Source organism: Heterocephalus glaber, unplaced genomic scaffold, assembly GCF_053883595.1.
Source record: "Heterocephalus glaber isolate CG9 unplaced genomic scaffold, H.glaber_assembly_v1.0 deba00000937, whole genome shotgun sequence".
Taxonomy (NCBI): domain Eukaryota; kingdom Metazoa; phylum Chordata; class Mammalia; order Rodentia; family Bathyergidae; genus Heterocephalus; species Heterocephalus glaber.
In genome coordinates, this window is record NW_028258173.1 from 8,801,335 (window position 1) to 8,828,825 (window position 27,491).

General features: G+C 43.7%; 1 protein-coding gene and 1 pseudogene across 21 annotated transcripts in view; both read left to right on the top strand.

Annotated features, from left to right (window-relative positions):
• Window positions 1-27,491, top strand: part of Slc39a11 (solute carrier family 39 member 11) — a 486,128-nt gene that overhangs the window by 246,192 nt on the left and 212,445 nt on the right. The window lies entirely within an intron of this gene.
• The window catches only part of LOC147828767 (coatomer subunit delta pseudogene), a 77,901-nt pseudogene continuing 50,410 nt past the window's right edge, over window positions 1-27,491 (top strand). Inside the window, exon 1 of the transcript XR_015450130.1 lies at window positions 1-27,491. This exon is cut by the window's right edge and continues 50,410 nt beyond it. The product of XR_015450130.1 is annotated as a coatomer subunit delta pseudogene (transcript).

Genomic DNA, 27,491 nt, shown 5'->3' on the forward strand with positions numbered 1-27,491 from the left:
GAGGAAGAGGGGTTGAAGGGAGGGGAGGGGAATGGGAAAAAAAGAGGAATCAAGATGTATCATGTACAGGTACAAATTCCCTATAATGATTGCGATCATTATGTATATCTAAATTGTACCAATAAAATTAATTTTAAAAAGTCTCAATGTCAAAACAGAAACAATCTGCTGGAAGATACAATAGATAAAACTCTTGAAGACATAGGTATAGGCAAGAAATTTCTGAACAGAACCTCAACTGCGTAAGAAATAATATGAAGAGTCAACAAATGGGATCATATCAAATTAAACAGCTACACAGCAAAGGGAATAAACAACAAAATTAAGGGACAACCTATAAAATGGAAAAAAGTTTTTTTGCCAGGTATTCCTCAGAGTAATAATATCAAGAATATATAAAGAAATCAAAATATTGGACCCTCCAATAAAAAGGCCCAATCAAAAAATGAGCTACTGAAATGAATAGACACTTCTCAGAAGAAGTACAAATGGCCATTAAGTTTGTGAAAAAAATGTTCAACACCTTTGGCTATTAGGGAAATGCAAATTAAAACAACACTGAGATTCCATCTTACCCCAGAAAGAATGGCCAACATTAAGAAGTCAAATCATAACAAATGCTGGTGAGGCTGCAGGAAAAAAGGAAGCTTCCACAGTATTGGTGGGAATATAAACTAGTACAACCACTATGGAAAGCAGTATGGAGGTTCCTCCATAACTAAAACTAGAAATTCCATTCAAGTCAGCTATTCTACTTAAGAGTTAAAGTCATGTTACAGTGATACATGGATACCCATGTTTATAGTAGCACAATTCATAACAGCTAAATCTTGAAAGTGGCCTGTCTGTCTATCAACAGATGAATGGATAAAGAGAATGTGGTTTTTATATATAATGGAATACTACTCTGCCATAAGGAATACATATAAACTTGAGTCATTTGTAGGGAAATGGGTGCACCTTGAAACCATAATGTTAAGCGAAATAAATCAGATGCACAAGCTTAAATATCACATGATTTCTTTTATTTCAGAAACCCAAAATATAAATCAATTAAAGAGCAAAATAAAAGATCGATAATAGGAAACAGGGAGACAGATCTTTTGCACAAAGGAAGGAAGAGGAAGAGGATGATAAAAAAGAATGAAGCTGTGTTATGCACATGTACCAACTCACCATGATGAATGTAATCATCATGTACTGCAAACATGTACTAAGAGAAATAGAAATTTAAAAAGGATACCCATACAGTTGTCTCAGGTGATGAGCAATATGACTATTTTTCAAAATGTGTAAACAGTAAAGCTCCCTCTTTTGTGTACCACTGTTTGAGTTATACAAAAATGCACAGAGTTATGCAGTCACTGCCACAGTAAGGACACAGAACAGGCCCATCTCCTCCCTACAGTGCCTTGGGGTGAACCTCACCCCACCTTGATGACTTACCCTTGGCAACATGGGAGCTACTCTCCGCCTCTATCATTTGGCCCCTTCCAGAATGGTACACTGTGTGTAGCCTTTGAGTCTGTTTTCCTTCACTTGTCAGCGTGCATTTGAGAGCCTTGTACAACGTTGCAAGATTTAGTAGTCGGTCCTTTTTCTGGCTGAGTCGTATTCCACTGTACGAATTATACCACATATTATTTGTTCTTGCACAAGCTGAAAGACATCTGGTTGTTCCCAAGTTTAGGGAAATGACAAATAACACTGCTATATATACTTGCTACAGGTTTTTACATAAACATAAGTTTTCATTTCTCCTGGGTAAATACCTAGCAGTGAGATCTCTAGGCCATGTGATAAGTGTATGTTTAACTTTATAGGAAGCCTCCAAACTGCTTTCCAAAATGCCTGTGTAGTTCTTCAGTCCCACTAGAATTCTAGCTGCTTTGCATCCTTGCCAGCCCTTGCAGTGTCAGCCTTTTGTTTGTTTTTAAACCGTAGCCATTCTAATGAGTGTAATGGTCTTTTGTGACTTTAATCTGTATTTCCCTGATGCCTGGTGATGGTTGGCATCTTTTCATGTGCTCATTTGCCATCTGTACATCTTCTTTGGTGTCAGAAACTCTTGCCTTTTTGTTTTTTTGAATGTTTGTGTTTCTCTTGTAGTTTGAAGAGTTGTTCATGCATATTGTGCACACAAATCCTTTGTCAGATGTGTGTTTTCATTTATTTTTCTCCTATCTTGTGGCTTTTTTGTTGTCTTAACCGTGCCTTTACAAAACAAAAGTTCTTACTTTTGATGAAGTCCAATTTGTCAGTTTTATTCCTTTTATAGATTATGCTTTTGGTGTGCTGTTGGAGTCTGTCTTCCTTCACTCAGCAGCATGCATTTGAAAGCCCTTTGAGATGTCTTTGCTTAATTCAAGATCACAAAGATTTCTTCCTATGTTAGTTTCTAAAAGTTTTATATTTTACATTTAGGTCAATGATCTATTTTGAGTTATTTTTGAAAATCAAGTGTCAGAGTTCAAGATTCTCATTTTTCATATAGAAGTTCAATTTTCCCAGCATCATTTATTTATTTATTTATTTATTTATTTATTTATTTATTGGTACCAGGGATCAAACTCGGGTCCTTGTGCTTGTGCAGCAGGCGGCGAAACCACTGAGCTAAATCCCCAGCCCATCATTTATTGAAAAAAAAACTATTCTTTCTGCATTGAGTAGCTTTTTGCCTTTGTAAAATTTAATTGACCATATTTGTGTGGGTCTGGCTTTAGATTCTCCATTCTCATTCATTGACTTATATGTTTACCAAAATTACCCTCTCCTGATTACTATAAATTTATAGTATTAATTTCAAAATCAGATATTTTATGTACTCCCACCTGATTCTTCTTCTGCCAAACTGTATTAGTTATTCTAATTCCATTGAATTGACATAAAATTTAGAACCAGTTTGGCAATATTTTTAAAAAAATCCTGAGGAGATTTTGACTGGAACTCCATTGAATCTGTAAATCAATTTGGAGAAAATCAACATCTAAATATTAAATCTAGTTTTTCATTTTGTGAATATATGTACCTCTCCCTTTATTTAAGCCTTCTTTTATTTTACCATATTTTGTGGTTTTTAGCATACCAACTGTACACATTATGTTAGATTTATACCTGTATGTAATCTCATTTTATGTAGTATCATAAATAGTACTGTATTTTAAATTTCAATTTCTAATTGCTCGTTGCTAGTATGGAGAGTTAAAATTGATTTTTATGTGTTACCTTTGCATCCTGCCACCTTGCTAAGGTCATTTGTTTATTCTAAGAGATTTTTGAGTATATTCTTTGGGACTTTATATTTCATATCTGTGAAAAATTATAATTTTATTTCTTTTTTCCATTCTATATGCTGTTAGTCCCTTTTCTTGCCATATTGGACGGGCTATGAGTGATGAGCAGTGGTGAGCAGCCATTCCTACCTTCTTTCTGATCTTAGAGGGGGGATTCAGTCTTTCACCATTAAGTAGGATGTTTATTATCTGTAGGTTTGTGGTAGAAGAGAGATGCTCATATTTGAAAAGCTACTGTTTCATTCTTGAAAGCTGTCTCATTGTAGAAATGTTATAGAGTGGGAATGAGTTCTGGAGTCAGACTTATGGAATTTAAATTCTGAATTGGCCTCTTAGTTGCTGCAAAACCTGGATGTTTGTGAGAAAATGATGTTATTTTGTGTCACATACATAGAATAGTGGCAGATGTATTGTAGGTCCTTGGTAGATGTTAGTTGTTGTTCTGTTTGAATAATCATTAAAGTGACCAAAGAGCTCAGGGAACCTGGATGTGAGATTCCTTTGACTCAGGCTCAGGGAATCTTGCTGCCTGTATTGAAAAATACAGAGATTCTGGATATGGATATGGATTTTCTAGTCATCTATCACAGCCATGTCTGCATTGCTCTCAAGGTGCCCAGTGAGATGCACAGTGTTTAGGTTTGGAACAGCACAGGGATGGGGGATCCATGCTGTAAAAGAACAGATTGTCTCTCAGTTAGAAGAGGAGGCTGCTGAGCAGAGGGATGGATCCATAAAAAAATTAAAGAAGCACGAATGTGTTTAAAGAAAAATATACTAAAAATAATGCGAAAAGTAAAGAGAACTGGTGATAGAACATATGTACATGTGTGGTGAAGAGCAGGAGGTGGAGCCACGGCAAGTGACAGAAACAGGGTTGAGGGTTCCCTAGCATCTGAGTGTACTTTGTTCATGTCCCTCTTTCCTCTGCTCAGGAGGCAGAGCAAGGCCTAAAACAAGACAATGAAAGTTGAAGTCGTAAGATATGAATCATAGAGTGGATTAAGCTCTCCAAAAGGGTTCAAGTAGTGGCTCAGTGAACAATGGCCAGGGTAGTGTACTGGGGCTTCCCATGTAGTGTGAAAGGTCTTCACCCACCAAGATACCTCACCTGTTGAGTCTTCTAAGGCTCCTGGGGAATGCAATGCACCTGAGGCCCCTGCTCCCAAACCTCCTTTGTATGGCCCACAGGGCCTCATGTGACATTAAAATCTGGGACAGTGGATGAACAGAGAGTGTTCTGGTTTAAGATCTTGGGCCTTGAGCATAGGAGCATGCCTGCAGGCTTCAAGACATCTTTCACAGGTGATCAGGTGCAGTCGCAGGTTGCCCATTGAGGCTGCAGGTGCCTTCTCTGTACAGCCTGTGCAGTTTGCAAGGTGTTGCCATGGTAACCTTTCTCCTACTCTGAGGTCTACCAGCAACTCTTCTACTTGGTTAACGAGGTGTCTGTGCTGCCTGGTTTCATCTCATCTCACCTCATTTATTTTTTCCATCTTTCTTTGCGCCTCTCTTTTGCTGCACACCTCTCCTTTCTTATTGATTTGTTTCTTTCCCCATCTGTCTGAGGCTGTTAATCCTCATTGTCCTCTCCATGTCCCAGCACAGGCTGCTCCTTGGAGGGTCCTTTTGGGCCCGATGGGGGCCTGGTAGTGCCATTTTCAGCCCTAGTACAGTAGCTCCTGGTGGAAACAGTAATGGAAAAGCTCTTCTGAGGCTCTTTTCTCCCTGTCTGGAGATCCATGTGGATAGATTCCAGTCTGTAGCTCTTTTCTTTCTGGAAAATTAGATCTGGGTAAAGTTCTCCTCCAGGCTTTTGCTTTGGGCTAGTTTTGCAGAGCGAAAGCCCATTAGGCTGCAGTGCTAATTAAACTCATCCGATCTGTCACCAGGACCCCTGCTATTCATTTGGGGTGGAAATAGTGAGCCCGGATATCCATGAGGTTTATCATACAGCACAGCTTCTCCTTGAAGTTATCCTTCTCCGCACCTCTGTGACAACCTGCCAACCCACCCCTCAGCCAGCCCAGCTTGACTAGTCATTAACCACTTAGTATCAAGCAGGTGCTTCTCCTGTGTCTGTTTCAGCCAGGAATAAAGCTTTGCCTTATTAATTTTCCTTTTTGTAGGGTCTTAGGTTCCCACAGGACTCAACTTGGAGAATTTTAATTGTGCTCTTTTCTTCCTTTTGCTACCATATACCTGTCAGGGTTGAAGAAGAGCAGTACGGCTAAGGATAATGCCTCTGTGCTGGCGTGTGTGATGGGAGCCTATTAATTATCTGACCGCGACTTCAGAGCCCATTCTGGCTAGTGATTGGATTAAGCAGTTCTGCAGCTCAGCCAATTTCCAGGATTGGGCTGGTGGAGTAAAGCCCTTGGAAGTGGAATGTTTAACAGCAGGCGAAGGAACAGGAAAGACGGCACCCAGGATGTAATTGAAATGGCTCTCCCAGAACTGATGAGCTGCTCCTGGCTTCTCTGCTGGCCTGCTGTTGGGAAGTCACAAGGCTCCAAAAGCTGACTTAAAATGCTCAAGGCAGAGGGCTATACAAAGGACAGTTTGATCGTACAGCTTGACCTCTCAGAATATACATTCTTCAAGTCTGGAAGGAGAGTCCTAGGAGGAACTGTGGAAGCTCTGTTTCCTCTGTCTTTTCTTCCATTCCTCCTTAGTCCTCCATTTTATCCTTGCAAAGTCATGCAGATTTCTGCATTTCATTTCCTTGGTCCACTGAGGCAGACATATAACTTTCATCTGGAGGGAACTCTTTAGTACCATACATTGAACACCAAGACATGTCTTATTTTCTGAGCACAGTATCTTCTTTAAACTAAATGGCATTGATTTTGTTTGTAGGATACATCACAGAAATTTCTAAGGGCCCTGAGCCCCGCTGAGCACCGCTAGAAGGGTTAAGAGGGAGTCAATTGCTATGACAATACAAGAGCTTCAATTCCTATTTCCTTCCCTTTAAGAAATAGTATTTCAGGCCCGGGAATTTAGCTCAGTGGTTCCGCCGCCTGCCTTGCAAACCCAAGGACCGGAGTTCGATTCCTGGTACCAAAAAAAAAAAAAAATAGGATTTCAGTTTCAAGGTTAAAATGTGAAACTTCAGTGTTTGAGAAGTTGTAAATGAAATGAAAATGCTGGCTGGACATCAGGTAGTGGGTCTTTTAATGGCGTTCTGATATCTGTCTAGATGCTACTCAGCTCTTCCTCATTTGGTCTCTCGTGTGACAACCTCCATCCTGTCATCCTCAGAACACCTACCTTGCTTGTTCTGTGGCAGTGAGATCACGCAAGCACTAATGAAAAGCACCACTGTTGGATCCTTGGCATTTAAGGGGCATGACAATTTTTTTTTGGTGGGAGCTATGTCCTGTACAGTGCCTGCTTAGCACCTTGGTCCCAGTCACTAAATGGCTGTAGCAGCTCCTAATCAATGTTAAAATGGGTGAAAGATCCCTCAGACATGTCAGAAGGCCTCCAGAGGGACATCCCTGAAGGAGCAGCTCAGCAGAGCAGGGTGGGTCTCATACACAGACACCAAACCAAGGAGCTTGGATTCCAACTGAGATTCTGCTTGTGGAGACATTGGTCCTGGCCAGGTTGGGTCTGCTCTGAGGAAGGAGCCCGTTTGGATGTTCTCTATGGGCTTGCTGCCACCCTGCCAATGACCTGGCTAAGAACCACACTGGAGACCTTCTTCCCAGAAAAGTTCACCTATTTGAGTTCATGTGCATTTTACTCTCATTTTCTCAGCACCATGGACTGGCTCAGCACAGTGCCTGGCACTCAGTGAGACTGAATAAAGCCCACCTGTTGCTCTATCTGGGGTCTGCAGATGCTTGGTGATGAACTCCTGCCTGGTTCCTAGAGGCACATGTGACCCTCTGTTCATATCACCTCCATCTTCCACACATTTCACTCGTGTGATAACACCTGAGATTCAGGCAGTAGGGAGGCCTTGGTGTAGCCAGAAGTCCTGGCTGTGGGACTGTACTGGTGCAGAGCAGAAGCAGGACAGTGAAAAAGAAAAGAATGTTAGGGCATCTGTAACCTAGAAGCTCCATTTTTTTTCAAAGCCAGAGCCCAGACTTTTTGGTTGTAAGATTCTCAGTCTTCATTTTTCTCTCACCTACTGCCCTGTCTGGCTTCTCTCTTCTTCATCCCCATTCTCATCTCTTACCCAACCCTCTGGATGCAACTTCTTGTCATTGTGTTCTATGCTAAGAGCTCAGAATAAATGAAGTGTTATGGCTTAGATCTAAAATGTTTCTTGAAGTCTCATGTGTTTGGGACTGCTATAGTTCTGTGGATTCATCCACTGGTAAGTCCAGTAGCCGGATGTGCTGTTAGGAGGTAGAGCCTTGTTGGAGGTGGTTCCCTAGGGTGTGACATGGAAAAATGTATTGTTGTCCCTAGCTCCTCCCTTCTCTCCCTACTTCCTGGTCACTGTGTGGTGAACAGCTTTCCTTGGCCAGCTGTCCATGGACCGACACTGAACCAAAATAAGCCTTTCCTCCTTTAAGTTGTGGCTAGCAGGTATTTTGTCCCAGTGATGGGAAAGTTGCTAAGAGACATGATGAACTCCTAATTATTCCTGTTTCACTGTTTGCCAGTCATGTTTCTGATGGAATAAGATCAGGCTTGGCATTGCTAGGATTCACCATATTTTTCTTTCCTTTTTAACAGAACTTTCATGTTGTTCTCTTCGTTAGTTCATTCATTCATTTATTCTTCATCAAGTCAAACACTGCTTGGCTTAATCTGATCAGTGAACTTGGCCTCCACTGTCACAGAGTCAAGGAGAAACAGACACCTCAAATAAGCAATTACATAGTAATTACAAATAATGTACTACAACTTCAGTGCTCAATGTCTTTTAGTCTCCAGAGAGTGTTTATAGTTGTCTAGGAGCGAACCCAATCCTTAGGCCTGGGATCCTGTACTTTGAAGAAATTTTATCATTCTCTCTGGATCTGTGAGTATTGTTTGGTCACCTGAAATGTATCCTTATTGAGAGAAAGATGGTTTCTTTCTTTGTCAGTCCATGTACCTGGGACTACGGTAGAAGGCTCAGGATGACACTACGGCTGCTCCTTTCTCAAGGATACTCCCTATGTGTGAAGGGGGAATGCCAGCTTTCCAGGGTGTGTGTGTGTGTGTGTGTGTGTGTGTGCGCGCGCACATACCTGTGTGCACATGTTGACATATTTCCTTTCCATAGCACTTAATATTTTTTTTTTTTGGTACCGGAGATCGAACTCGGGACCTTGCACTTGCGAGGCAGGTGGCGGAACCACTGAGCTAAATCCCCGGCCCTGATAGTGCTAAATATTGTTGAATGTAGGAAATGAAATCACTTCCTGATTTGTCAAATGACCTGAGCTGTATGCTTTCGCTCCTGAAATCTGGTAGGCAACCGTGCACTGGAAACATACACTGAGCTTTATCCCTGGTCCTTTTTATTAATTATTATTATTTTTAAAATTTTTTCCCATTAAGTTTATTGGTACATTTTCGGTATACAATACAGTTACATTCATCATTAGGATCTTGTACCCTTACATGAGTATCTTGGTTCTTTTTTTTCTCCTTCCCCTGCCCTTCCTTCACCCCTTCCACCCTTCCCTATTTGCAGAGACTTTGTTTCCATTTTTTCCTTTTCTCATTGTTTTCTTTCCCCTTCTTTCCTTTCCCCTACCCCTCCCACTTCCCCTGCACCTTTAGACCTTTTCTTCCTGTTACACAATCTCAGTTATACATTTTTTAAATTACAGTATCAAGATCTAGGAGACATTACCACAGATTTTACAGAATTATTTTTATTCTATTATTTAATTTTTATTTTAGGGTTTCACGGAGTCACTAAGTTGCAGTGGCTGAGGTCAAACTAGCAATCCTTTCGCCTCAGCCTCCCACAGTACAGAGTGCTCGGAGTACAGGCGGGCACCACCATTTTCAGCCTGGAAGCACACTCTAGAACGTGCATGTTGACAGGGATGTGCGGCTACAGTGTGGAATCGCCGTTCCAGCTGGTCCTTGGCAATGACTGCTCACTTATGAAACATGCAAGCTGCTCCAAGGAAACCTTAAAGTCTCCAGAATTTTGTCTTTAAACAGAAACAGTGTTTTTGAAACTCATGCGATTGCCATCTATCGTGTTGAACATCAGCAAGGTCCTTCTTAGAATTCATGTTGATACGTGCATGCTTAAAAGCAAGGAGATAGGCTTGAAAATGCTCAGTGAACATTGTTTCAGACTGAGGGCTGGAAAACCAGGTGCTGTCATCTGTAAGAAGTATTTTTTTTTGTATTAAATTCTTTTATTGGTACATTGCAGGTATACAACACACTTACATTTCTCACTGGGAATTGTACCTTTACATGATGCATCTTGGTTCTTATCTTTTCCCCATTCCTAGCCCTCCCTTCATGCCCTCCACCCTTCCCTGTTTACAAAGACTTTATTTCCATTTTTTCCATTTCTCAGCATTTTTCCTTTCCCTTCTTTCCTTTCCCCTGCCCCTCCCACTACCCCTACCCCTTTGGACCTTTTCTTCCTATTTTACAATATCGATTATTCATTCTAATCATTGGTACATTTTAGGTATACAATATAATGACATTCATCATTGGAAATTTGCACCTTTACATAGTCTCTCTTGGTTCTTATTTTTCACCCTTGCCCAGCCTTCCCTTCAACCCCTCCATTCCTCCCTATTTACAAAGATTTTGTTCCTATTTTTCCATTTTCTCATATTAATCCCATTCCCTTCTATCCTTTCCCTTAGCCCTCCCACTTCCTTCCCCTTTGCCCCTTTTCTTCCTATTTCACATTACCTATTATACATTTAGTCCTTATTTACACTTTCAGTTTCTCACACCAGAGAAACTATTCAGTATTTACACATGTGTGTCCTATTTATTTCACTTAAGAGTATTGCCTCAATGTGCATCCACTTAGCTATAAATGTCTCTAATTTCTCATTTTTTATGGCTGAGTAGTACTCCATTTTATTAAAAAACCACATTTTCTTTATCCAGTCTCCAGTTGATGGGCATTTGGGCTGTTTCCAAGTTTTAGCTATTACAAACTGTGGTGCTATGAACATGGGCACACATATATCACTGTGGTATGATTCTTTTAATTCTTTGGGGAAGATCCCCAGCAGTGGAATAGCGGGGTCAAATGGGACTTCCAGTCCTAGTTCTTTGAGGTATCTCCATACTGATTTCCACAGTGGTTGCACCAGTGTACACTCCCACCAGCAGTGGAGCAGGGTTCCTCTTTCCCCACAGCCCTGCCAGCATTTGATATTGGTTGATTTCATGATAGCAGCCATTCTTTCTGGAGTGAAGTGGAATCTCAGCGTTGTTTTCATTTGCATCTCTCAAATGACCAGTGATGTTGAACATTTTTTCATGTATTTATTTGCTATTTCTACTTTTAAGAAGTATTTTTTAATTGAAGTGCTTTGCAACTAGGATAGATGGTCTCTTTCATTTGGCCACTCTTGGGCTAGTTCACATGATGTACTCTTTTGTTACCAAACAGGTATAGTCTGCTCTTTATCTTAGCCCAGACTCCCGGTGTCCTGTGGGGTCTGGAGCCAAAAGAGCCACTAAAACATACTAGTGTCCCTGAGCTCCATTCTAAGGAGTACAGAAATTCCTTTTGGAGAAACAAATGGTAACCAGTTAAAAAGGAATAAAGCCGATATGTGAACACATATGATGGAATTCATCTGAACACATGAGCTGGGGATCCTTGGACATGGTCAGCCTGGGATGGTAGCTTCTGTGGTTTGGATGTGGTTTGATGTGTCCCCCAAGGTTTGTGTGCGGGAAGCTTGGAGTCCCGTGTGGCAGTATTGTGGTGCTGGAACCTTTAAGATTCAGGGTTGAGACACTGCCCTAGGAAAGGATCAGTGCTGGTCTCAGGAATGAGTTAATTCTTGAGAGAGTGGGTTGTTATTAAGCAAGTCCACCTCATGTACTGGTTGTCTTCTACATGTGGCCATTTCCTCTTCTGCTTTTTTGCCATGTTATGGCCAAGCCAAGAGGTGCTTCACCAGAGGCCAAAGGATGCCTGTGTTCACCCAGTCAGGGCATTTCAGCCTCCAAAACGTTGAACTAAATAAACCCCCTTTCTTGATGAAGTACCCGCACTTGGGTACAGTGCACCCTTGACTTAAGAAGCCAATTTGTTCCCGAGGGCTGGTTGTAACTCAAGTTGGTCAACTGAAGGCTCAGGCTCCTCTACACAGCCTTCAAAGCCTCTCTCCTGCATACAGACAGATCTCAGTGTCCTTAGAGACATTGGCCCAGGATTTCTCACTTAACCTCACACAGGAAAGGAACTCTTTAAGGGTTAAATCTGTATCTGTGCTTCCATCTGGAAGCACAAGTGGCTGACATTTGGGTCATACCTCAAGACTTTGTTCGTAAATTAAAACTAAGATTCTGCTCGTAACTCAGGATGTTCATATGTCAGGGTGGTTGTAATTCAAAGTCTACTGTATTTTGTTATAGGAAGAGAAGACAAGCTAATATAATGGCATTATTTTAAAGGCTTAGTCTGGCATGGTGGTGCATCCCTGTAATCCCAGCACTCAGGAGGCTGAGGCAGGAGGATTGCCACAAGTTTGAGGTCACCCTTGGGTACGTAGGAAGTGTAGCAAGTGTAAGGCCAGCCTGGACTACATAGCAAGACTCTGTCTCAGAAACAAAACAGAACAAAAACCAAAAACCAAAAACCAAAGGCTTATTGGGATTCTCAGGGTTGCCTTACAATCCAGGTTCAAACCCAAAAGCAGTCTTAGTTTTTTTGTGCATGTGTGTTATTGGACGTCACTTAACAATGTTCCTAAAATAATCTTCTTGCCCTGAACTTGCAAAATAATTATTCCTAGGCCAGAGTGGCCTTCACTTACTTGTCCCTGCTGTACTTGGTAGGATGGAGAGGACCTCACAAGGCAAGCCCTGTCCCTGCTGCTGTATTTCTAGGACATTCTCTTCTGTCTGTTTGGCCTTCGTGGCTTCTGGTGGCCTTCTGGTCTCTGGAGCCATCAAGGGTAGGGAAGAGCCTGCAGTCAGAATACAGTGAGAGAGAGAGGAGAGCACTCTGGATATATTTATTGTCTAAAGCATGGCTGGTTAATAAAACAAAATTGTGCTTTGGATTTTTGATTTTCTTTATTAGCTTTCACCGTTAGATGACTCACCAAGATGATGGAATTTACTCAAAATTTCAAGAAGCATTTATAGAGAGAAAATTGGGCTCTCAGGCTCCGTCCCAGAAAAGATGAGGATTGAAAGGCCTGAGGTCTCACGTGGAACTCCAGGCACATTCCTTTCCTTAGATTGTGGGCTGCTAGGAGTTTTAGTGTTGAGTTCATTTATCTGAATGCAACAGGCTATGTGACTCAACATTGCCTCATAACAAGCAACTCTGAAATCTCAGTGGTTCACAATCATTAAGGTTTATTTTGCTTTTAAATAATATGCAAGTTCTAGACTGGCTGTATCTCTACTCCATTTGTTTTCTTTTCTGGGTCCCAGGTTGCAGACACAGCCCTTATGAAGGACATGCCCGGTGTCATGGTGGAGGAGAAGAACAAAACACCCGGTGGAAGCTGAGTGTGATAGTGCATGCCTTCAATCCCAGCACTCTGGAAGGCTGAGGCAGGACGATCTCAAATCTGAGCCCAGCCCTGTGCAACTTAGCAAGACCCTGTCTTAGAATAAAAAATAGAAAGGTATAGATAAGAGGTAGCTCAGGTTGAAGGCTCTGGGTTCATTCCCAGTATTGGGAGTGGTGGTAGTGGTGGTGGTGGTAGAGACTTGTACTTGGATTTGTTTGGATATGGTGTGTCCGTATCCACTTACATTTATTTTACTGCCCAAGAAGTCACATGGCAAAGCCTGATATTGTGCAGAGAAATACACGTGGCTCCCAGGGAAGCCCTGGAAGTCCAGGTGGAGATATAAAAATCTTCTCTATGGAAGGGAAGCATGGATAATTGTGATATAATTCAATCTGCTGCAATTAGCCCACCGTATATACCTCTTTTTCCACATATGAGGCTTAATTCTGTTGGAGTTTCCCTGGGAATAGAGCAAGCAGGATTTATACAAAGCAGAGCAGTGAAAAAGGGGAGAGCAAAGAGTCCTGGCAGGACTTTCTGAATCCGTTCAGCTCCTTTGGTGACAGATTACAGAAGCTGTCATGGCTGCTCAGGTACATTCTACAACGAGCATAGTTACCTAGTTAACCCATAGTTACCTAATAACACAGTTAACTCAGAGTGGCCCAAGTCTATATGGAGAGGTGGTCTCAGGTCTCAATAGGAACATTTATTTTATTTGATGGAATGAAATATTTCTTGATTCTAGAATTGAAAACCAAGCCAGGGAAGGTCTTTAGATTGTTGTAATCTTGTCCTTTGATGCAACAGAGAGGAGGGTGCAGGAATTATGAACATTCTACCCCACCACCAGGCCTATTTGGTACTTGATATAAAACAAGAGGGATTGAATGGTCATGCCGTAGGTCCAGATATGCAAAATTTGGGAGAGGGAGATTTAGTGTTTTCTTAGGGAGCTTTCTTTCAATTTGTCTCCTGCATGTATTCTTTTTCATGAGTTCTTTAGAATCTCCTTGAGAAAGGGGTGTGCCCTGTTTGTGAAGATATTCAGGGAAAGGGGTGTGTTTTCCTCCAAACCTTTCCTTCCTTCCTTCTCTCTACAATGTGCACATTTGTGCTTATCCGTGCATCTCTACCCCAATTTACTGAGACTCTCTTTGGTTAATTCTGTGCTGATAAGATACATTTTAGGATGGACAAGGAATCAAACACCTTTTGTTTCTAAATCCTTTCAACCCAGAGCACTGCTTGTTTTGGATCATTAAAGTCCACTTAAGCAGTTGTTTATTGAAGTGAGAAAGGGCTACAGAATGGAAAAGCAGATGCTCTTTGGAATGATAAATGCAAAACTCTCCTCTGGGCATCTGGAAGTCTGTTTGAAGTATCGCTCCAGGTACAAGCTGGGTACTTCAGTGATTATTTGATATCCAGATCTAATTACTTATCTGTCTCTAAGTATAGCTGCTTGTTAGAAGTTCCTGTCCTGCACTTGGCCATGAGATCTGCAGAAACAGAGCTGTATCTATATTGGGCCATGGTACGCTAATGTGGAATTTTCCCAATGCCCTCACTCCTAATTCTAGTTCAATACCTGTAATAATATTTCTCCCACTAGGTCTGAGGTAGAACATGTAAGGGGACTAACACAGTGCTCGACACTAGAGATTGGAGGAGGGAAATGGTTTAGGGCCACATCACATAGACCCTTGGACATCATAATAAGATGCTGGCTTTTGTTCTGAGAGTCACAATACACCCCTTGGGGGGTTGAACATGATTTGACTTATGTTTTAAGAGGATCCCTGTGGCTATTGTGCTGTGGGTAGATCTTAGCATGGTGAACATTTCCCTTCATCCTTGATGCATTTCCATTTGTCGAAAACTGGTCTGGTGATGCCTGGTGTGCGTAGAAATCCTAAATTTATAACACGTTTTTTTTCCATTAAGTTTGTTGGTACATTTTAGGCATACAATACAGTTACATTCGTCATTGGGGTCTTGTACCTTTACATGTTATATCTTGGTTCTTATTTTTCCCCCCTTCCTCTGCCCTCCCTTCAACCCCTCCACCCTTCCCTATTTACAGAGACCTTGTTTCCATTTTTTCCTTTTCTCCTATTTTTTCTTTTCCTCCTTTCCTTTCCCCTACCACTCCCACTTCCCCTACCCCTTTAGACCTTTGAGCATGAAAAGAGAATCCCTTTTGAAAATTGCCATGAAAGCCAAATTTACTGAAACTGTTCTCTCTCTCCAAATAGAAAATAACCCAAGCTCTAGTTTGCAAGTTACTTCTCTCAAACATCATTCTGGAAGTGAAATTTGACAGCAACAAAAGTATTTGAAGAGGCTCTTCAAATTCATTGTAACTGAGTTTGTCCTTGTGAACTGAGTGCTCTGAAAAAGGGATTCAGCCTCATCTTGCATTTCTGGCAGGACAGCGGGTCAGCCAGAGTGTCAGAGATGTGGCTCTGGTGGCTGTACTGCCCAGTCATCCTGAATTTCCATCTGGACCCCAGGTCTTGATCAGAGGACTCTAAGCTTCTTTCTCTGAGTTGTTGATTCTTGACCTTTTCTTGGCTTCTGAAAAAGGATCCACTTATGGGCCCTGTGCATCTCCAACTGCCTGTGTTTGTCTCTCTCTTCACCTGTATGATCATGCTCAAGTGGTTTGTTTGGCTGGTTGCTTTCTCTTTTTCCAAAATAGCTTAACTTCTCTTTTTAAAAGATTGGGCAGAGAAGGTCTTCAGCATATGCTTTTTCCCTTCTCCAAGATTTTAAGAGTATACTCTCATAAATGAAAAAATTATAGCCATTACCAGGATGAGTCATGTCAGGGAGTATGGAAACATGGATTCCATTTGGAGCAAGATTTATCAGGCTGGCCAGAGATCCTTCTCTCTTTGACGTTCAGGAGTCTGTAGGCTGACTGTTATTGGATTGTAAGTGCCATCATAACTGAGATGCATCATGCAGCTCTAAGGGCAGAGTTTTGGGAGAACTAGGGCTGGTCGAGAGGGATGTTCCTTCCTTCCCTTTACCATTCTTCTGATGTCAATTGTCATCCATCACTGACTTTCTTCTCATACACACTTCCTGGACTAGGCTAGGGACCAAGCCTTTATCATGTGGCCTTTGGGGGACATTTAAGACCCAGACAATTGCAATAGGTTTGTGAGATCCATCAATTGACAAGGGAAAATAAGCAGGAAAAGGCACCTATGTATGGATTCTCACAACAGTAGGGATTGGTTAGAGTTGGCTTTCTATCCTAGTCCCCACATTTTTCCGATAGGTCCTCCATAAAATGTCTGGACGTGACAAGAGTGAAGGAAAACATGTGACTACAGTGCAGATAGGGGATCCTTTGTTTCAGTTTAAGAAAGTATATTGGCTACCTAAGCAGTAGCATTTGGTGTTTAAGTAGACCTTTGGAGTTAACACCTGGTTGATGCTCTTATGTCACAGATAAAGACACCAAGTCTCTCACATGGCCCGGTGCCCCTGTGAGCTCATCTTAGCTGGTCTTTTTGTTCTGCACCCACAGATGACAGTGTTGGTGAGGCCAGGCCTACAGATCCCATTAGCTTTGTCCTGTTCCTTGGCCACCTGTGGCGCCTAAGTCCTCATCCAGAGACCTTCCTGGTATGGGTAGATGGTGATCAAAGAGGAGACAGGAGACTGATTGGATGGACCTGCTCCAGAATGTCTACTGGAGAAGACAGGGCACTCTCTGGCCTGATGACTGTGGCCTGCTAACTGTAACTCGTGGGACTAGAAAGGGTTATAGAATCACATCATGGTGACTCATGAATGTCTCAGTGAGTGACCACAGGTGGCATAGAGGATGGAAAAGGTTACTTGGAGACGTGACTTAGTTCAGTCACCAAGAGGGCCAGAGAGGTTATTCTAAACTGAGAGCACCCGGCCATCAGGGAGACTCTCTGGAGAGGAAAAAGCCACCAAGCCGAGAACTCTGGCTTTCATTTAGAATATCAGTCAGTGTAAGAGAAAAAAGCAAGAGAAAAGCACTTTGGGCAAGGAGCTGTCTCAAAGCTGGGCAGTTTTTCTTGGGGAAAGGGGAAGGACAATGGCCAGATGCAACATGTTTCGCTAATCTAAACTTCTTGTTTAACCATTCGATTCTCACACAGCCTGTGTGCTTTTTTTCCCCTACAGTTTAATTATTTACTTCTCATAGAGCCTGCGTGCTTTTGCCCTGCAGTTTAACCATTCACTCCTCATATAGCCTATGCACTTTTGTCCCGCTTTTTAATGACCATTCACTCTTTGGCCAAGTCCCCCACATACGAACACTGTTGTTCTGTGCTCATCTCAATAAAGAGCCTCTAGAGGAGTTCAGGGATGGACACAGGCTACCTTTGGAACCTTGCAAAATGTAAGGGCAGTGAGATCTTATTCTGGAATGTTCCCCACCCTTCTTTCTAGCCATCTTTCCCCATTTATAAACTTTCAAGGATCCTACAAATTGCCATCTGATTGTGCAGGTCTTTCCATGTTGAGGTATTCCCCTGAGAACTGGGGAACATCATTACACCTCATTTGCCCAGAGGCTCCCCACATCAGCTCTTCCTGTTCCCTTCCAGCCATTGTAGATGGAAGCTGTTTGCCTTGCCTCTGTATCCACAGCCCAAACACAGTACCTGGCATCTGACAGATGCTCAGCAAGTGTTGGTAAAGAGAAGGGTTTGAGGGCTTTCCACAGAAAGTGTGTGTGAGGGGCCACTCTTGTGCATCTGTGGCTGGTGGGTTGTGGGAAGCATAAGGACTGGTCAAGGGATCATACCGAGGATGTGCAGTTGCTCTTATTTTACCAAAGGAGTAGATCACTCTCTCTCTGGTCACTGAGGACAGGGGAGGCAGCCCTTGGCAAATAATGATATTCATATTCTCCCCTTGCTTCTTTCACCTTTCCACCTTTTGCATGCCCTCTTCAATTTGCAGACGTCCTAAGAAGTATGTCAATCCTTTGACAGTATTGATTAAATATAAAGTTACCTTGTGTGTGAGGCTTGTGGCTCCTCCTCACTTGAGAGACAGAAGTGTCTGCTAGTGGGACTGAGTCTGTCTGGGAACATTTGATCAATGGATTGGGTGGGCTGTCCACGAGTGGAGGTGCAGAAGAGATGAAGGAGCTTCTTGGGAGGGTTCTTGCCCGGTAAGCAGAAAGCAAGTATACTTGGATTCAGGAGATCACTTCAATACCAAGGATAAGGCTGGAGTCTATCCCTTGACTTGGGCCCTGGACCACATTTGGCTGTCTGATTCCTTCCCAAGTACAATGCAGGGAGAGGGGGGAAGAGAAGAGGTTCCTGAACTAGAGAGAAGTAGGATGTAGATCGGGTGGTCCCAGGACAGTGGCATCCTGGAGAAGTGGCAGCAGTGCCCACCTGCTGTGTGGTGACAGCTGTACATGGCTGCCTCCAGTTTATGACTCTCAAAGAAGGGAACTAGAAGAGACTTGGAAGGTACCATACATGATAGGATGTTGGTGACTCTTGGGATTGGCCCTGAATACTCTCAGAAATACTTGGAGGTAGGACTTTGAAGTACCCAGGGGCCTGCCTCAGGTGGTGTGGGGAGAGTTAGTGACAAGTGGTCATATACTGTGTATGTTTGAGGTGACCAAATGGTGGTTTATGGTTTGTGGCTCCTTCTGGTCATAAGTTTGTGTATGTGTATATGTTTATGAGTGTGTGCACACATGTATGATGAGTGTGCCTGTGTGTGTGCATTTTCGTTTCATGGACTGTGGTTCTCCCTAATAGCACGTCAGCTCTTGGAACAGGTCCAGTGCTTGCACATTGTTGGAGCAGAAATTCCCATTGTTCTGAGCGACACACAGCTCCCACATGCCTTCCCCTCTTGGAAAATGAAAGGCCAGATCTCCTTGGTGAGCTTGAGTATTCCTGGGGAAGGCCAGATGAGTGGATGTGTTTCAGTAGACAGCACTAGACTCTGGCATATGGTTGTGTGGGTGTAGGTGGCTTGTTCCTATTTACATAAAGAGAAAGTGCACAGTTTTTAAAAATGTCTACTTAGCAGACTTTTAAAAAAGTGGATTCAGGGACATTTCAGTTAAAACAGTCAGAAAGGTGTGAGAATGCAAGAGCTGCTGGCTTGTTAGCTGCTCCAGGCTGACAATGCTCAGGACCATCTGGGCCCCATGATATATGGATGCTGTCAGGCTACCTCCACTCTTGCTCACTGCCAGGATTAGCAAGGTGCTAGCATATGAGCACAGTACATGATGACAGGGTGGCTGGAAAGGCCAGCGTGAGGAGGGAGGGAGTGGGGTGTCTCATCTGTACCCACCAGAACTTACCTTTTTGGGGGTGAAAACATGAAGAGTCCAGGGCCACTGAAAGGAGAATCTATGACTACATTTTACAAGGAAAGGAGGATGGCATGTCAGCTTTCCTATTGCTGGGACACAGTGCCTGACACCCACATGTTATAGGAGGAGAGGTTGATTTGGCTCATAGTTTCCGGGGACTCAGTCCATGGTTGGCTGGCACAAGGCATGAATATCATGGCAGAAGAGTTTGGAGGAACAACAATGCTTAGTTCATGTTGGCCAGAAAGCAGAGCAGAGGGATAGTATCAGAGAGGGAAGGGCCAGGCACTATACATATTACTCAAGGCTACCCCTCCCTAACCCGCCCAGACACATCCAGAAGTGTGCTCCACCAACCCCCTGAGTAGATCCTCAAGCCAAACAAGTTCATACCTCACCCTAACTATCACAGCACGCCTGGCAAGGACAAAAGAAAACTCCCAAGAGGCAAAAGACAGGATTGAAGGGAAGCTAAGGCCATAGCCTTCCTTGAAGTTTACTCAGAAGCAAGGCCAGGTGGGGCAAGGGGATACGGTTTAAGATTGGCTGGCTTGAATGACTTCAGTAGCTTTGGGTAGTAGGGCTGTTCCTGGTTGACTGGTCCCCAGCCCTGAGTTTCTGGAGGGCAAGGGAAGCTGGGTTTGATAAGGAGATAGCTTGCAAATGAGACTCACTCTCCCAGGAATCTTTGCTCTTTTCACTGACTTTAGGAATTAGGTGGCCCTGATAGGAGCAGTCTCTCCCTGAGTGTATAAGGCCTCACAAAAGTTAAAACTCTGTAAGACACAGAAAGTAAAGATCATGATTGGTGTACAGGGTGGGGGTGAGGAGAGGTTCCTAAAGTTGGGTGCAACTAAGTTGACCTGGAAGCTCAGGTCAGGACAGCAGAACATCCTGAATAAAAAGAAAATCCACTTTTCTCTGGTTAAAAAGGAAGTGAACACAACTCTACCACTAAAAAAACAAGGAAAATGCCTGGAATGGCAAAACCCTAACCCAGACCCACTAGGATCCAAAGGCTCCCACAGTCACACTTTTATATATGGGTTTCTTTTTCTTTGAGAACTGCATATTTTAAGTTTCCACTGCGGATATTCAGACTTTTTGACATTTAAAAATTTTCCTTGTCGATCAGAACTGGAGGCATTCAAAGAATGTGGAAGAGAAGCTTTTGTGGCTGTTTGTAGGCTGGGATTTTTCTACGAAGTTCCCTGGTTCGTCTGGTGTCTTAGTTCCTGGAGAAATGGCACATGATCACAGTAAGCTGGAGGTGGTATCAAGTTCATGGGCACCAACCTTGGAGCAGCCTTGGTGACAGATCTCAAGCCTTTAGCATATGCCAGAGTTGCTGTTGTTTGTTTCCCAGTGTGACTAGCCCACATTTTTATCTCTCTTCCCATCTCTCTACTTCATGCCCATCTTTTGACTTTTCCTGCTCAACAGATGAAGCTGTTTCCTGTTTCACAGAGCAAATTGAACCTCCCACGAGAGACCTTATCCACTGCTGCTCCCTTACTAAAAACTCCATCTTGACTTTGCCTTCCCCTTTATTTCTTGTCTGGCTGCCTCAGAGGAAGTCAGGTACCCTGCTGCCCATTTGCAGGATCCATTTGTCCAGCCACTCTATTGATCTCTGCCCCCTTCTCTGCAAGGAGCTTGCCTCAGTAGTTAACTTTGTCCTTTGTTATATTTATGACAGCATTCTGCACTGTCTTAGTTACTTTTCTCTCACTTCTGAGATGAAATACCTGACACCCTAGGTTAAAGGGGGAAAGGTTTATTTGGCTGACAGTTTGTAAAAGTTTCAGTCCACAGTAGGTTGGCTCCAAGGCAGGGTAGCAGAGGGGCAACAGTTCATGGAGGCAGAAGACAGCAAAAGTAAAAGGCACCTTAACAGTGTCTTTCTGCCTCTTCAGTCTACTTAGGGCAGGTAGCACTCATGCCCTTAATCCTAGTGCCCTCGGGCACCTATGCCAACCATGAATCAGTCACACACTCTAGATTCAACCACGTCTGAAAAAGCATGAGACTTTTGGGGGACATGTAAACACAAACCATAACATTCTGCCCCCTCAAAGACTCATGAATATTCTTTATACAAAAAAGCATTTAGACCATCTCCAAGAATTGACAAAGTCCTAAGAATTTCAACATTGCTGAAAATTCCAAGTCTAAAGTCTCCTCTGAATTTTAAGGCAAACTCTTAGCTGTGAGCCCCTATACAAATGAAAAGAAAGTTAAACGCTTCCAACATAGAATGGCACAAGATAGATATTTCTATTCCAAAAGGCACAAAGACAGGGATAGAAAGGAATGGGAACAAAGCAAGTCCAAAATCCAGCATTGCAAACATTAAGTACTGTAGTTCAATGTCCAGCATCTGAGGCAATCTGTAGCAAGATGTAAACTCCAAAGAGATTGAGTGGTTCCACCCCTATGGCACTGCCAGTGGTTGTAGTTCCCACAGCTATCTCTTGGGCTAGCTCTGCTCCCTCCTTGCAGTTTTCCTTGAACAATCTATGTCCCTGGCTTCTCCAAATTTCTGGGGTCTCCACTGCACCTTTGGCTTCACACTCACAGCTTCACACACTGCCCTTTCAGGGGGCACATCCCCTTCCCACAAAGCAATTTCAAAGGCTCTTGAGCCACGTGTCCAGGTAATGTCACAGTAATGACCCCACTTCTGGTACCAAATGTTGTATCAGGCAGTATATACTAGAGAAACAGATATAACACAAGATATATAAATATAAAAGAATTTACAAGATTGGCTTACAATGGCAAACCCACAGAGTGGGATGAGGAAGAGTCCCGAGGGTCTGTTTGCACACTGGAGACCAAAGGATTTAGTTGAAGGTCTGGAGTTCATTGCAGTGTCCTATGAGAGTCCATATCCAGAGGCCAATGGGCCTGTGATGGAAGGCTGAAAAGTCTATGCCAGAAGGATGGATGAAGGATCTGCACTGGAAGCCAAAGAGTCTGCACTTCAAGGCAGGAGATGACATCCAAGGTGAAGACTGGAACTCCTCCAAAGGAACAGAAGAGGCTGTTTCCTTCCCTTTTGCAACATGCAGGTGGCAAGCTGCCCTAGGGTGGATCTCCCATGCCCTAGGTCATGGAATTGCTGAGCCAACTTAGCTAGCTTCTCTTAACCAAACTTCTTGAATTGATGCAATCACTCAACCATCACAGGCAACATGCTTTCCTTTATTCAGCCTATAAGGATGCTCAAGCCTTTCCATTAAAAACAATCTTTTTTGACCTTGCACCCTGAGTTTTTTTCTTACTGCTGCCCTCTTAACTCATAGCTGATTTTCTCTGTATGTTATATGGGTCAAGAACCTTTTGGCATTCAGAGTATAAATCAGGACTTTTTAGAAATAACTGGAAATATTAGAATCATTTTATTCCTGCTTTATTACACAAGAAGAAGAAGAAGAAGAAGAAGAAGAAGAAGAAGAAGAAGAAGAAGAAGAAGAAGAAGAAGAAGAAGAAGAGGAGGAGGAAGAGGAAGAAGAGGGCGGCGGCAAAGGCAGATGTGATGTTATTGTTTTTCTCCCATCCTAGAAGCACACCTGGCAAAACTCCTGGTGGCCAGTTATCTCTCCAGTCTTCACTGGTGATCTAGTTGCCAACATGTAGAAGGCAAGGTGGGCAGAGCTCATGGTCAGAGCAGTGAAATGGATGATGAAACAAGGGCTGAGATGTGAGATCACGCTTGGTGCTGATTACTGCTTCTGCTTTCCTCATGCCAGTGTGTTCCTGGCTTAGACAGGACCAGGTTCAATGCTCTGGTCTGGTTAATGATTCTTGCCCAGTGTTCTTGTCTCAACTCAACACCTCAAGGTCCTCCATTGTCTCGCTAAGTTGCTGCCTTCGAGGATCTTGCCTTGCCCATGTACTGATCTCATATAACATGACCTCCAGCATACATGTAGTATTAGCAACCACTTCCTTCTCTGATTTAAGAGCCTTGCCTTCTCCAGGTCCTACTGTTTCTCGATGGTTCTGAGAGTGACCTCTGCCTCAGTGCCTCCCAATTTTGGGGGACTGTGCTAGGTCCTCTGCAGGCATTGAGAAGGCCAAACTTGTAAAATCTCTGCAGGGCACACATCACATAATTGCAGAGGCTAGAGGTGGGGACACAGGGTTGTTTGCCTAGTCACTCGTTTTTTATCTAAGTTAGAGGATAAACCAAAGTCTTACTGTCTGCAAAGCTCCTGTATTTGTTTGGTCCACTTATCACCGTTTCTGTGCTCCTTGGGTAATCTCTCCCATGCCTCTAGCACCAATTGCCACCAACAGAGTCCCCGCGAATCCCAAATCCTATTAAGCAGCTGACAACTCTTTCTCGAGCATCAGCACTGTGTTTTCCATTGCTTATTAGAGATGTCCAAATTGACATGTCCAGTGGACTCAACTTATGCAAAATCAAATTTATTTCTCACTGTCCCAGTCTGTCTTCCTGTATTCCTTCCGTTTGGCAGTAGCTAAATAGAGCCATCAGCTATCCAGGTCAGGATCTAAACATCACCCAGGAGTGTTTTGTGTCCCATGCTCTGGGTCTTTTCAGCCTTCTTGATTTTCCTTTTTAAAGACCTCTTAAGTGCCTTCCCTTCCTCCCAGCCCCTGCCCCATTTCCATAGGTTGGCCCATGTCATCTCATGTTGGGGTTGTCTGCATAAACCCCTTACTAATTTGCCTACCTGGAGTCTTGTCTCTCTAGTTTATCACTCCCCTGCTTAAAATCAGTCATGGGCTTCCCAAAATCTCCAGGACACAGTCTCAGTTTGGAGGTCAAGTCTGCCATTGTTGCCCATTAATGGTGTGTTTTAGTCCCCTTGAACTCTTTGTCAGGCCATGGACAGTCAGAAGGCACAGCTCATACAAAGGCCTTGAGGCAGGAATGAGCTTGGTGTGTTTGCTAAAAAGAAGCCTCACATAGTTGGAGCAAAATGAGTGGATGGGAAAGCTGTGAGCTGAGGCTGGAAAGGTAGTTTGGATCCAGAGTACACAGGGCTTGTACCCTGGGAGCTTGACTTGGAGGAGGAGAAGCCGTGTATAGAGCCCAGGGCCCAGCTTCATTTCCTGGTGCACAAGCCTTGTGCCTTTCCAGCCTGAGTTCATACCCATTCCCTCCAGTCACTTTACTCCAGTCATATTGGCTTTTATGTTCAACAAGCACACCAAGTTCATTTCTATCTTAGAGCCTTTGCATAGGCTGTGCCCGCTGCATAGAATGGAGGTCTCACAGCTGACTCTTCTTTATACTTCACACATTAGCTCACATATCACATTCTACCTCTCTGCATCACATTGACCCATTTGTTGCCTAGTACTTACTCTTCCTGAAATGATCTTGGCTTGCTATTCCCTGAGTCCACTTTTCTCAGAAAGGTGCAGCATCAACTTGTTTAGCTTGGGCATCTACTCAAGGGGTTGGTGGAGCACACTGCTGGATGTAGGCTGTGGAGGGGTGGCCTTGGGTAATATGTCTGGTTCCTGACCCTTTCCTCTCTGGCACTGTTCCCCTGCTCTGCTTCTTGGCCAACATGAACTAAGCATTTTTGTTCCTCCACACCCTTCTGCCATGATATTCATACCTTGGAGCCAGCCAACCATGAACTGAGTCTCCTGAAACTGTGAGTCAAATCAACCTCTCCTGTTGTAAAAAGTGGGTGTCGGGCACTGTGTCCCAGCAATGGAATGATCTTGATTCTATATTCACTTCATTAGAGTGTAAGTTTTCTGACGGCAAGGGCCTTCTCAGTCTGCTTTTTACTTTTTATGCCGTATTCCTAGTGCCTGGGACAGTACTTGGTCCATTGTAGGTGCTTGGGACATACTGTTCCGTAATGAGCTCAAGGCCTGCTAACCACTCTGTGTCTATTCTGTGTAATATCTGGTATTATGATGAGAACACTTCTTCCATAGTGCACATTCTGGGGCCCCATGGATTGGGAAGAGCCTGTTCTATTGGAGGTAGGCAGGGCAGTCAGTCATCACAGGAAAGGTTAGAGTCAGGTTGCAGGTCTTCAGGTCACCTGGGTAAAGGGGGTGACAAGGAGGCTGAAGAGGGGAAGGAGACCACAGAGTAAGGACCTTTTACACAGGATGCTGCAAGCTGCAGAGTGGGGAGAGGGGGAGAGCATGGATGTAAAAAGAATGTCTCCAAATCTGTATCATGGGGGTGGTGCTGTTATTTCATGGTGTGTGTGTTTGTGTGTAAAGTCTATGTATAGAAGTATGATTACTTGTTACCCATCTTTAAACTGGGTTTTAATGTGTATTATACAAGAACAAAGAATTTCTATGGAGTCACAAGCAGAAGTCCTTCAGCGACACCGCACAGAGCAGGTCTGGCATGAGTGTTGGGGCAGAGGTGTGTTTCTGCAGTGTGCAGAAATGAGAAGGCTCGGGTCCAGCCAGCCTCCTGAGGAACTGCCTGAGAAGCCTGAGCCAAGGCACCCCATGGCCTGGCTTCCTGACTGGCCAGAGAGGTCACTGGCAAGGTCAGTGATTCTTCAGCTGGGCAGGGACAGCCCTGTTGGCAATCTGTGGAAGCTGAGAGTCCTCTGACCTCACGCAAATATACAAACATGCAGTTTCTTTTTTGCTTAGGATTTTGGGGTGGTTTCTGAGTGTTGGAAGCCCAGCTTATGAACTCCGTATCTGTTCCTCCTTTTTAGTTTTTCAAGTCAGGTTCTCCAGAGTGTGTTGCATGGAAACTCTGTTTGGATGCTAATCGAAGTGGAAAAAGTAGTCCGTGGTCCATCAGACTTGGAAATGTGATACTGAATCACATTCTGAAGTGCCAGACCTCTCTGAGGTTAATTTGATAACCAGCGCACGACTCTCCCCACCATAGTATTTCTCTTATCTAGGGGATTGAGGAACACTCTTGTTGGCAAGCAGGGCTCACAGGACTAGTTAGAACTTTCTAGAATGCACTTTGAGGAAATCTGTTCTGGGGAAAATGTTGTCTGAGATTACTTTCCACAGTCATTGGAGAGATATAGTTTCAAGACATCTGTTTTCAGCTTTGGGTTAATCTTTATACTCTGCGAGATGACCACGCTGGTCTTACATGCTTCGGAGGTTGTGAAAACATCCCAGCTGTAGTATAATATGGGGAGCAGGTTTCCCTGATGGTTGGAAGGGTCTTACAGACTTGGTTTAGCCCTGGGATCTTTCTTCCATGACTCTCCTCTGTGTTCTGACCCCAGAAGGGTATTGTTATAACTCCTCATATCTGAGCAAGAATGGAGCCTCCAAGCTTGTGTCACACTGACCTGTGGATTTATTGTTATCAGAATGGGTGGCTAATATTCCAGGAGCCAAAAAGCAGCTCCCCCAGACACCGGTCCCCAGTTTTGGTATGGGCAGTGCAGAAGGGGCACTCTCAGGATGCCAGGGGACAGCTGGATGTCTCATCTGCAGCAAGTCTGGGAGAAAGTAACTTTCAGGGAGGGAGAGAAAGGAATGAAAGAAAATTCCCCTACCACAGTGTCACCAAGGGCCAGGCCTGCCCTGAAGTTCTTTCCCGACGATAATGTCACAGTGTGGACAATGTCACTGTGTGCTCTAAGTGCACAGGTTTGAAAAGGAGAGCTGTTTTCCTCCTGTCTTGCATGCTGCCATGCCTGCATGTGGCTCCCTCCACCCCAGGACTCATGCCTACCTTCCCCCCTCGTCTCCACTTCTGTCTCCCCACTTCTCCTTCTCTTTGAGACTCCTCTGTGCCAGTACCCCACATTCTGTGTCATAGGACATAGGTGCAACATTCACATCCAAGCAGGAGGATGTACCTGGACCCATGCAGAGGAACAGAATCAAAGCGCCTGAGTTGAGGTGGGCCAGGAATGAGAGCTGTTGGCTCCATCTGTTGTTTTCAGGGATCAGGGGGAGAAAGGATGGCTATTTCAGGACATCATGTGGCAGGAAGACCTTTTGCTGGTGCCTACTTGAGTTCTATTGGCACAGTGTGGGCAGGAGGTCTCACCCTGTCCTCCTGACTCATTCTTCTGTCTGCATTTTCCTTGTACATCCTCCGAGGACAGAGAAAACTCAGGAAATATCACTGCTTCCTAAATGCCAGTCCTCCCTCCCCATGCCTGTCCTCTGGTGACTCTGGGACTTCATTCAGCCTGTTTGATTCCCTCTGGGCACTGGTGTCTTCTACTTTAG